Source organism: Glandiceps talaboti, chromosome 15, assembly GCF_964340395.1.
Source record: "Glandiceps talaboti chromosome 15, keGlaTala1.1, whole genome shotgun sequence".
NCBI lineage: Eukaryota > Metazoa > Hemichordata > Enteropneusta > Spengelidae > Glandiceps > Glandiceps talaboti.
Genome location: NC_135563.1, coordinates 3,341,745 through 3,351,296, shown reverse-complemented (window position 1 = coordinate 3,351,296; position 9,552 = coordinate 3,341,745).

Sequence of the window (9,552 nt, the reverse complement as noted above, 5' to 3'; positions counted from 1 at the left end):
TAGACACCATGTCACAGCAGTGTACATGTAAGTTACTGTTGGAGACATCGTGGGGTTACAATGCCTGTATAGACACCATGTCACAGCAGTGTACATGTAAGTTACTGTTGGAGACATCATGGGGCTACAATGCCTGTATAGATACCATGTCATAGCAGTGTACATGTAAGTTACTGTTGGAGAATCATTTCTCTGTAACCATAATATATAGTAACTCTCAATTCTCAACTGAAGTGCTCACACCTGAGATCTTAAGACATTCAGTTAACAGTATACATATTGACATTTCCTTTGACCTGCAAAGTCAAATGTAAAAGTCAATGGAGTTTGTGTATATAACAGCCACACAGTGTGTAACATTGATGTGTGTGTTTGATGATATTTCTCAATCATGTCTACCTGTGTAGCTGCCCACACAGTTCAACATGTTTATCAGTAAATGTTACAGCAAGATTCTCTGGTAATTTGTGTCCATGACTTACAACTATTCATCAATTTATTTCAACACCTTTTTATCTTGGGTTATCTTTACTTGAGACATCTAGTCTCTCCTCAAGTATTTACCGAAGTATAGTACTAGTTTCCAATGCCAGGTCAGAGTTTTGACACATGTATCAAGCCAACATTTTCATGAATACAGTCCCCAAAATGAAACTAATTTCCAAAATACAGTGACAGATTTCTTTACTGTATATTCATAATACCATATTAGGAGATAATACCATATTAGGAGATAAAGCAGCTGAGCTGTCATTGTACTGTAGTACTCTCTAAAATGGCAGTTTCTTGGGTGCTCTATGAGCTCGGTGAGTGTGTTACACAGTCAAAGTCATCTAGTATATTGAGTGTCATCTTAATCAGACCCATATTTATAGCCAAACTACTGCCATTAACCAATCATATATAGAAATCAAGGAGAACCACCCAAAAATGTAACTTGAAATGAAAACAATAGGGGATTTCTAAATTTGTTGTCAAATAGTATTAAAAACTTGTGTATTTTGAGTTTGAGTGCAGGTTGGTATGATTACATGTTTTTGTTTTTCAAACAGGAAAAAGCTACCAAATATGAATGTGATGTGGATAACCTAAAAGCCTATGGTGCATCCTTGCAAACACAATTAGATGGACTTCGAATGGTGCCAACATTGTTTGGTGTTATCAACTTCTGACAGTACATCACAGTGAGGGTTCAAAAAAATCAATGCTTCCAAAGATTTATTTCCCTGTCAGCGGTTCTGCGGCTTTGGAAATAATGTGCTCTCTCATAAAACAAGACCTTCGTTTCCATGTGTGGATGAGATTTAAGATAATGTTGCCACCCTGGTATGCAGATTTGCATCAGGGAAAGGCATCGTTATGAGAGAGAGATATATTATATGAGTGAGACATGGAGAGGTGACCATATAAAAATGAAGAGCTTAAAGCTAGAAACTATTCCGAGATTTGCATACTTCATAAGAAATTTGGACATGAAAGCCAAGCACAGAGTCTCCTTGATCAACACTTGTGAGAAGTGTGTAAAGTCAAACAACTCAAAATCTGTGCACTCTGTGAGTATACAAAATACCCATGAATCACATGGACAAGGGTACAAGCCCTCTTTAGGGTAACTGAAAATTTCCTTTGTTTTTCTAACATATTCTAAATATTCAGTCCATATGAATGTATAGCTTTGCTTTGGTGCTATGTATAGCTAAATGATTTTGTTTATAAATGTCATGAAGGCTGGATGTATTTTTCCATGCCACATTTTTGTACAGATGTCATGAGAGTGTACATATGTATTATACACAGGGTTTATGTATTGTATATTGAAGTACTTCTCAAGAGGCCTCTGTCCCCTTGAGCACCAAGATGGAAAGGTTGTATCACTCTTATAATGGATGTACAGTTCCCTTTGCAAAGTGTTACCCACGATTTTCAAGACAGTGGAGGTAAAAATTGTTAGAAATCAAAAAGGATGGCATACAAATAGAGAATCATTCTCTGAGTATTACAGTTACGTAAATTATTACAGCAGACCTTCACAAAGTGGCATTTTGATAACTAAAGTTGCTGTCCCAGCAAAATTGTCATCAATTTGTAGTCATAATATAGATTTAACACACCACTTTAGGTGTGACAAGGGTAGAGGTCTATTACTGTTACAGTACTTGGTAGTTACATCATTCCATATTGAAATATATTGAAAGTATTCTAACTGCTGCTATTACATGTTGTTATGTCTAGTAACTAGTAGAGTTCTCAAAACATATTAAAATTATTCATATGCTTTCAAATATGAGATTTTTGATAAAAAAAGTTGGGGTACCAAAAAATTCAAAAACTGTCACACTGTTGGATACCAAGTCTTTACCAGTATTTATGAATACACTAGACTAAAGACCCACAATCATGCTTTGTCAGTACAGCTTGGCTCATTAATGCATTAAGTTTGTATATATTAACTGACTTTAGCTAAAAATGGTGCCTCAGTTACGGCCTGTGCCATGTGTCAGATATTGGCATATTAAAGAAAGCCTGCCATTTTGTCATTTATGTTATAGTTTTTGCCAGGACCAGTATCAAAGGTTAATAATCAGGTGCCAATGAAATGCGTTATGTCAGTCTGCAAGCAAGAGTGTGCATGACAAGCCACATCTCTCATATAGACATGTCTATTCATTCAAATTACATGATTACTTGGCACTCATGTTAATTTGTTCATAGAGAATTCTGTACCAGATTTTGATGACTGTGAAATAACTGACAAACTTAGCACAGAAATGAGATAACATAACAGGTATATGTGCATCACTCCTCACTTTCATTACCATGTGGCATTTGAATGAATAGTGACCAAATTTGTCATCAAAATCCTTTAGGACAAAGAGTCTTGATTGAAGTGTCTACTCCATAGGATCAGATGTGACCTTTCTGTGGACATCACATTTATTTGACCTTGACCTTGACATTCTAGGTCATATGCCAAAATCAAGCCATATAACAATGTTAATACCCCATTGCCCCTGACCACCGACCACCAACCACCGACCTGGTTTGAATGTGACAGCAAGTGTATGTATAAAGTTAGAAGAGAATTTAGCTGTATCAAGTCATCACCACAGAGGAGGTCATGGTATTAGTAGGATATACAATGCAACACTAATACACCTTGGTGTGACTTATTTCAGAGCCAAGGATCCTACAAGTGTCTAGTGTTACACTGTTCTTACTATAACTTATACCTCACATCAAACTCACAAATAGCTGACAAGTTCCTTCATGTAAATACTAGTATAAATACTAGTATTAATTCGTTGTTGTTTGGGGGTAGGGGGAGGGGTGTCTTGATTTTCTTCGGCCAAATGCTTTGAAAACTAAATATATGATAATAGAGATATGTGAAATAGACTTAGATGCAAAGCCAGACAAAGTTTCATGTGTTTTATTTATTTCAATGTGTCATTATTTATATAAAGTAATCTTTACTTCAAAAACCATGTGAATATTGTAAATATGTGTATTTCAAATTTAGCTGATTTTTTAGAACCATTTTTAGGTATGTGTTCTTTTGTGAATTCAAACCCACTAATTATCTTGCCAAAAGTTACTCCATGTCAGTGAAAATATCAATTTTTTAAAAGTCATGTACTGTATATAAGGGGCAAGATCAAAAGTTCAATGTTGGATAAAAACATAATTCTTTTTAGTTTTTTATTTGTACAGTAACTGTACATGTACCTTTACATTAAAAATACATCAACCTTAAACTGAATGAGGTCAATAATTCTGATTAGCTGAATTACTTCTCTTTCTACCAGCAGTTGATGGTAGTGTGTACACTGACTTGATGCCCATATGTAAACAGTCATGAAAGAGGTACATACCATTTACTCCTTTGTCAACAAATACTGATAGACAACTCTATTGTCTATATTCAAAATAGAAAAAACAAAAATGAAAAGAAATTATGAAAAAAAACCTACATTTGCAGCTATAGCCACTGTATATCATGGTTGCTTTAGCAGTTTTATGGCTGATATAATTTCATTTATTGGTTAAAGTAAACTATTAAAACATTCTTCTGATTTGAGTTTGAAAACAAAAAACAAACAAAAAAAGAACAAAAAGAATTCTGCATTATGTGTGTTGTTATACAGAAAAAACATGTATACCATGATGAAGTTATAGCTCTGTTACAGCTGATCATGTACTTAAATACGTACGTACGTACATACATGCAGACAGACACACACTCATACATGTTTGTATATATGCATAATACTGATATTCAAAATCAAAATGAACCCATTACAGGATCCTTCCTGCCATAGCTGTGTTCCATGACACCAACAGTCAGTGCATTGCATAATACCCTCTACTTCTGTTATTTTCCAAATATAGACTTTCTACTTTCTCATTTTAAGAAATTTGTTTTCCCATTGAGCCTACATTGTAGTGATAAAGCTGTACATTATAAAATGGCCCATATAAACACAATGTGTCAAGAGAAATATTACCAGTCCATGAATTGAAACATTTCTGTACTTTGTTTGTGATTGGCTGCAAGTTGATAGTTTTGATTTAAATGACCAATCAAATCATGTATACTTAATGTACGTTCTTGTAACTCCATTTTCTAAAGTTACTGTTTTCCTACTTGCCCTAACTCTATGTGACCTTATACATTTCTACCTGCTATTAAAACTAATTGTTATCACACAGTGATACTTTGTGTAAAACTGACAATTACGGCAAATGACATTTAAGGCAAATAGAATTGGAAATTTTATAAGAAAGTAACTGTGTAGGAACTGTCAAATTAATTCATGGCTATAAAGACATGTCAGCAGTAACCATGGCAACAAATTTGTTACTAGTTGGAGTGGGATTGGATTATGTAATACCTAGGACCTAGATTAATTATCTGTCTCAACTCAGTATTAGGTTATTATCCATTCGTTCAGTTACTATGGATATGTATGATTTCAGATCAGTGATATAATCAGACATGATGTATCTTTTCATCTTTTCAATTCTCCTCCAGTTCTTTCAAGTAACTATTCTTCTAAATGAATTTGATACTGCCACCATTCTTTGAGAATGAATACCAGTGGGTTTTCTGTCATTATAAGTACATTTTTGTAGTACTTTGTAAATATGAAAATAAAGTGGAAATATTATGTATTCATGGATGTTACTTATTGATGTATTTACCCTTTACATGTAATCAACACTAAGGGCTGTCTTATGTTCGTGTGAGTGTGTGTGAGTGTGTGTGTGTGTGTGTGTGAGTGTGTGTGTGTGTGTGTGTGTATGTATGCTATGTATGTATGTGTGTGTGTCTGTCTTGTTTCTGTTTTTTTCCAAAAGTCAGCTTTTATTTTATTTTATATCCCTTTGAAAGAGCTTCCAAATATTTACACAGACAGCTTACAACACAGACAGCTTACAACACAGACAGCTTACAACACAGACGGCTTACAACACAGACAGCTTACAACACAGACGGCTTACAACACAGACAGCTTACAACACAGACGGCTTACAACACAGACAGCTTACAACACAGACGGCTTACAACACAGACAGCTTACAACACAGACGGCTTACAACACAGACAGCTTACAACACAGACGGCTTACAACACAGACAGCTTACAACACAGACGGCTTACAACACAGACAGCTTACAACACATTGGCAAACTCTTTCAATATTTACACAGACAGTTTACAACACAGACGGCTTACAACACAGACGGCTTACAACACAGACAGCTTACAACACAGACGGCTTACAACACAGACAGCTTACAACACAGACGGCTTACAACACAGACGGCTTACAACACATTGGCAAACTCTTTCAATATTTACACAGACAGTTTACAACACAGACGGCTTACAACACAGACAGCTTACAACACAGACAGCTTACAACACATTGGCAAACTCTTTCAATATTTACACAGACAGTTTACAACACAGACGGCTTACAACACAGACAGCTTACAACACAGACGGCTTACAACACAGACAGCTTACAACACAGACAGCTTACAACACAGACAGCTTACAACACAGACGGCTTACAACACAGACGGCTTACAACACAGACGGCTTACAACACAGACAGCTTACAACACAGACGGCTTACAACACAGACAGCTTACAACACAGACAGCTTACAACACAGACAGCTTACAACACAGACGGCTTACAACACAGACAGCTTACAACACAGACAGCTTACAACACAGACGGCTTACAACACAGACAGCTTACAACACAGACAGCTTACAACACAGACGGCTTACAACACAGACGGCTTACAACACAGACAGCTTACAACACAGACAGCTTACAACACAGACGGCTTACAACACAGACGGCTTACAACACAGACAGCTTACAACACAGACGGCTTACAACACAGACGGCTTACAACACAGACAGCTTACAACACAGACAGCTTACAACACAGACGGCTTACAACACAGACAGCTTACAACACAGACGGCTTACAACACAGACAGCTTACAACACAGACGGCTTACAACACAGACGGCTTACAACACAGACAGCTTACAACACAGACAGCTTACAACACAGACAGCTTACAACACAGACGGCTTACAACACAGACGGCTTACAACACAGACGGCTTACAACACAGACAGCTTACAACACAGACGGCTTACAACACAGACGGCTTACAACACAGACGGCTTACAACACAGACATCTTACAACACAGACGGCTTACAACACAGACGGCTTACAACACAGACGGCTTACAACACAGACATCTTACAACACAGACGGCTTACAACACAGACGGCTTACAACACAGACGGCTTACAACACAGACGGCTTACAACACAGACGGCTTACAACACAGACATCTTACAACACAGACGGCTTACAACACAGACGGCTTACAACACAGACGGCTTACAACACAGACGGCTTACAACACAGACGTCTTACAACACAGACGGCTTACAACACAGACGGCTTACAACACAGACGGCTTACAACACAGACAGCTTACAACACAGACGGCTTACAACACAGACGGCTTACAACACAGACAGCTTACAACACAGACAGCTTACAACACAGACAGCTTACAACACAGACGTCTTACAACACAGACGGCTTACAACACAGACGGCTTACAACACAGACAGCTTACAACACAGACGTCTTACAACACAGACGTCTTACAACACAGACAGCTTACAACACAGACAGCTTACAACACAGACGTCTTACAACACAGACGGCTTACAACACAGACGGCTTACAACACAGACGTCTTACAACACAGACAGCTTACAACACAGACGTCTTACAACACAGACGGCTTACAACACAGACAGCTTACAACACAGACGTCTTACAACACAGACAGCTTACAACACAGACAGCTTACAACACAGACAGCTTACAACACAGACAGCTTACAACACAGACATCTTACAACACAGACGGCTTACAACACAGACGGCTTACAACACAGACAGCTTACAACACAGACAGCTTACAACACAGACGTCTTACAACACAGACGGCTTACAACACAGACATCTTACAACACAGACGGCTTACAACACAGACAGTTTACAACACAGACGGCTTACAACACAGACGGCTTACAACACAGACAGCTTACAACACAGACAGCTTACAACACAGACGGCTTACAACACAGACAGCTTACAACACAGACGGCTTACAACACAGACGGCTTACAACACAGACGGCTTACAACACAGACAGCTTACAACACAGACGGCTTACAACACAGACAGCTTACAACACAGACAGCTTACAACACAGACGGCTTACAACACAGACGGCTTACAACACAGACAGCTTACAACACAGACAGCTTACAACACAGACAGCTTACAACACAGACAGCTTACAACACAGACAGCTTACAACACAGACGGCTTACAACACAGACAGCTTACAACACAGACAGCTTACAACACAGACAGCTTACAACACAGACGGCTTACAACACAGACAGCTTACAACACAGACAGCTTACAACACAGACAGCTTACAACACAGACAGCTTACAACACAGACAGCTTACAACACAGACGGCTTACAACACAGACAGCTTACAACACAGACAGCTTACAACACAGACAGCTTACAACACATTGGCAAACTCTTTCAATATTTTGTTCTTATTACATTTGATATAAAATATTTATTCTCTCATTATTTTGTTCAATATCTCCTCTATCTCCAAAGTCTTGCTTTATACATGGCAGATGTCGCCACCTTCAAGATTAAATAAAATACATCAAAAGTCTTACAATATATTCTGTATCCATACACAATGTGCTTCCACAGCAGCCGTACGTTCATTCTATACAATTGATTGATTATAACATAACTGCTTTACAACTTTACATTCAGGAAATGTTTACTATCTTCAATATTTTCACAAATCTCACAATGGATTACTCATTATTTTCCATTTAAACAGATTTTCTTTGTGTGGAATGTTGTTGCATAATAAATAATAATTAAATTGTGCTATTTTTTTTACTGGCATACAATTAATTTTTTCTACCCATATTTCCTTCCAGTTACAATCTTTCCCAAAATCCTTTCCCCAAATGTTAGGAGCATACGTTTTAACACCACTATTACTTATTATGTGCCAGTAAAAATCTTTACACGCTAAATCAAAATGTCTTTGTGCTCTCCATTAGCTGTATCCTACCAAATCTTATATTATTCTTATAGCTAACTTCACACATAATCCTATGTACCAAGTTTTGGGGATTGCAAATTTCACTTCTATATATTGTACAATCCAGTTTCTCTTACATTTCAATTTCTCCAGTAAGGCATTGTATCTGATAAAACTACCGTTTTAAAATAAATCTGCTATCTGAATAATTCCTGAATCAATCCAATTACTCGAGAATTTGAAATATACTTTGATAGCATCTTGACAGTAAGACGGGAAGAGCTTGAGACTGGGATATGTCCACCTCATGTGGGGGTCGGGGGGGGGGGGGGTCTCCCTCTAGAAGCCCTGAAGGATTTTTATTCATAAAGCCAATATTTAGGCTATTCGGACCCTTTCGAGCAATAACTTAATCCATGCTTTACAAGACAGCACCATCAAGTATCAGAAACTATTCTTTATAACTTACATAGGATTGAAATATGTTCTTAAAAAGTTAAATGGCATCATTATATACATGTAGTAAAGGTCAGCACATCTAATGGTAGTATCATTGGTAGGAGAGATTTGGAGTTTAAGGCAATTTTAGACTATCTTGGCAAACATTTCACATCTTTAAAAGACAATATCACCTCAAATTAGAATAGGTGAAAATATTTAAGAAAAGTTTAATACCATTATGACAGTAAAAATGTTGTTGATGCATCTGATTGTTGTTTTTAATGTATGAGTGACCTCTGGGGGTGAGGGAGTCCTTGGGGTTTTCCCCCTGGCAGATCTGCAGTTTTTTTGCTTCTATTAAGGCAATGTTTAGGTTATTCATAGCCTTTGAGGTAATATTTCCA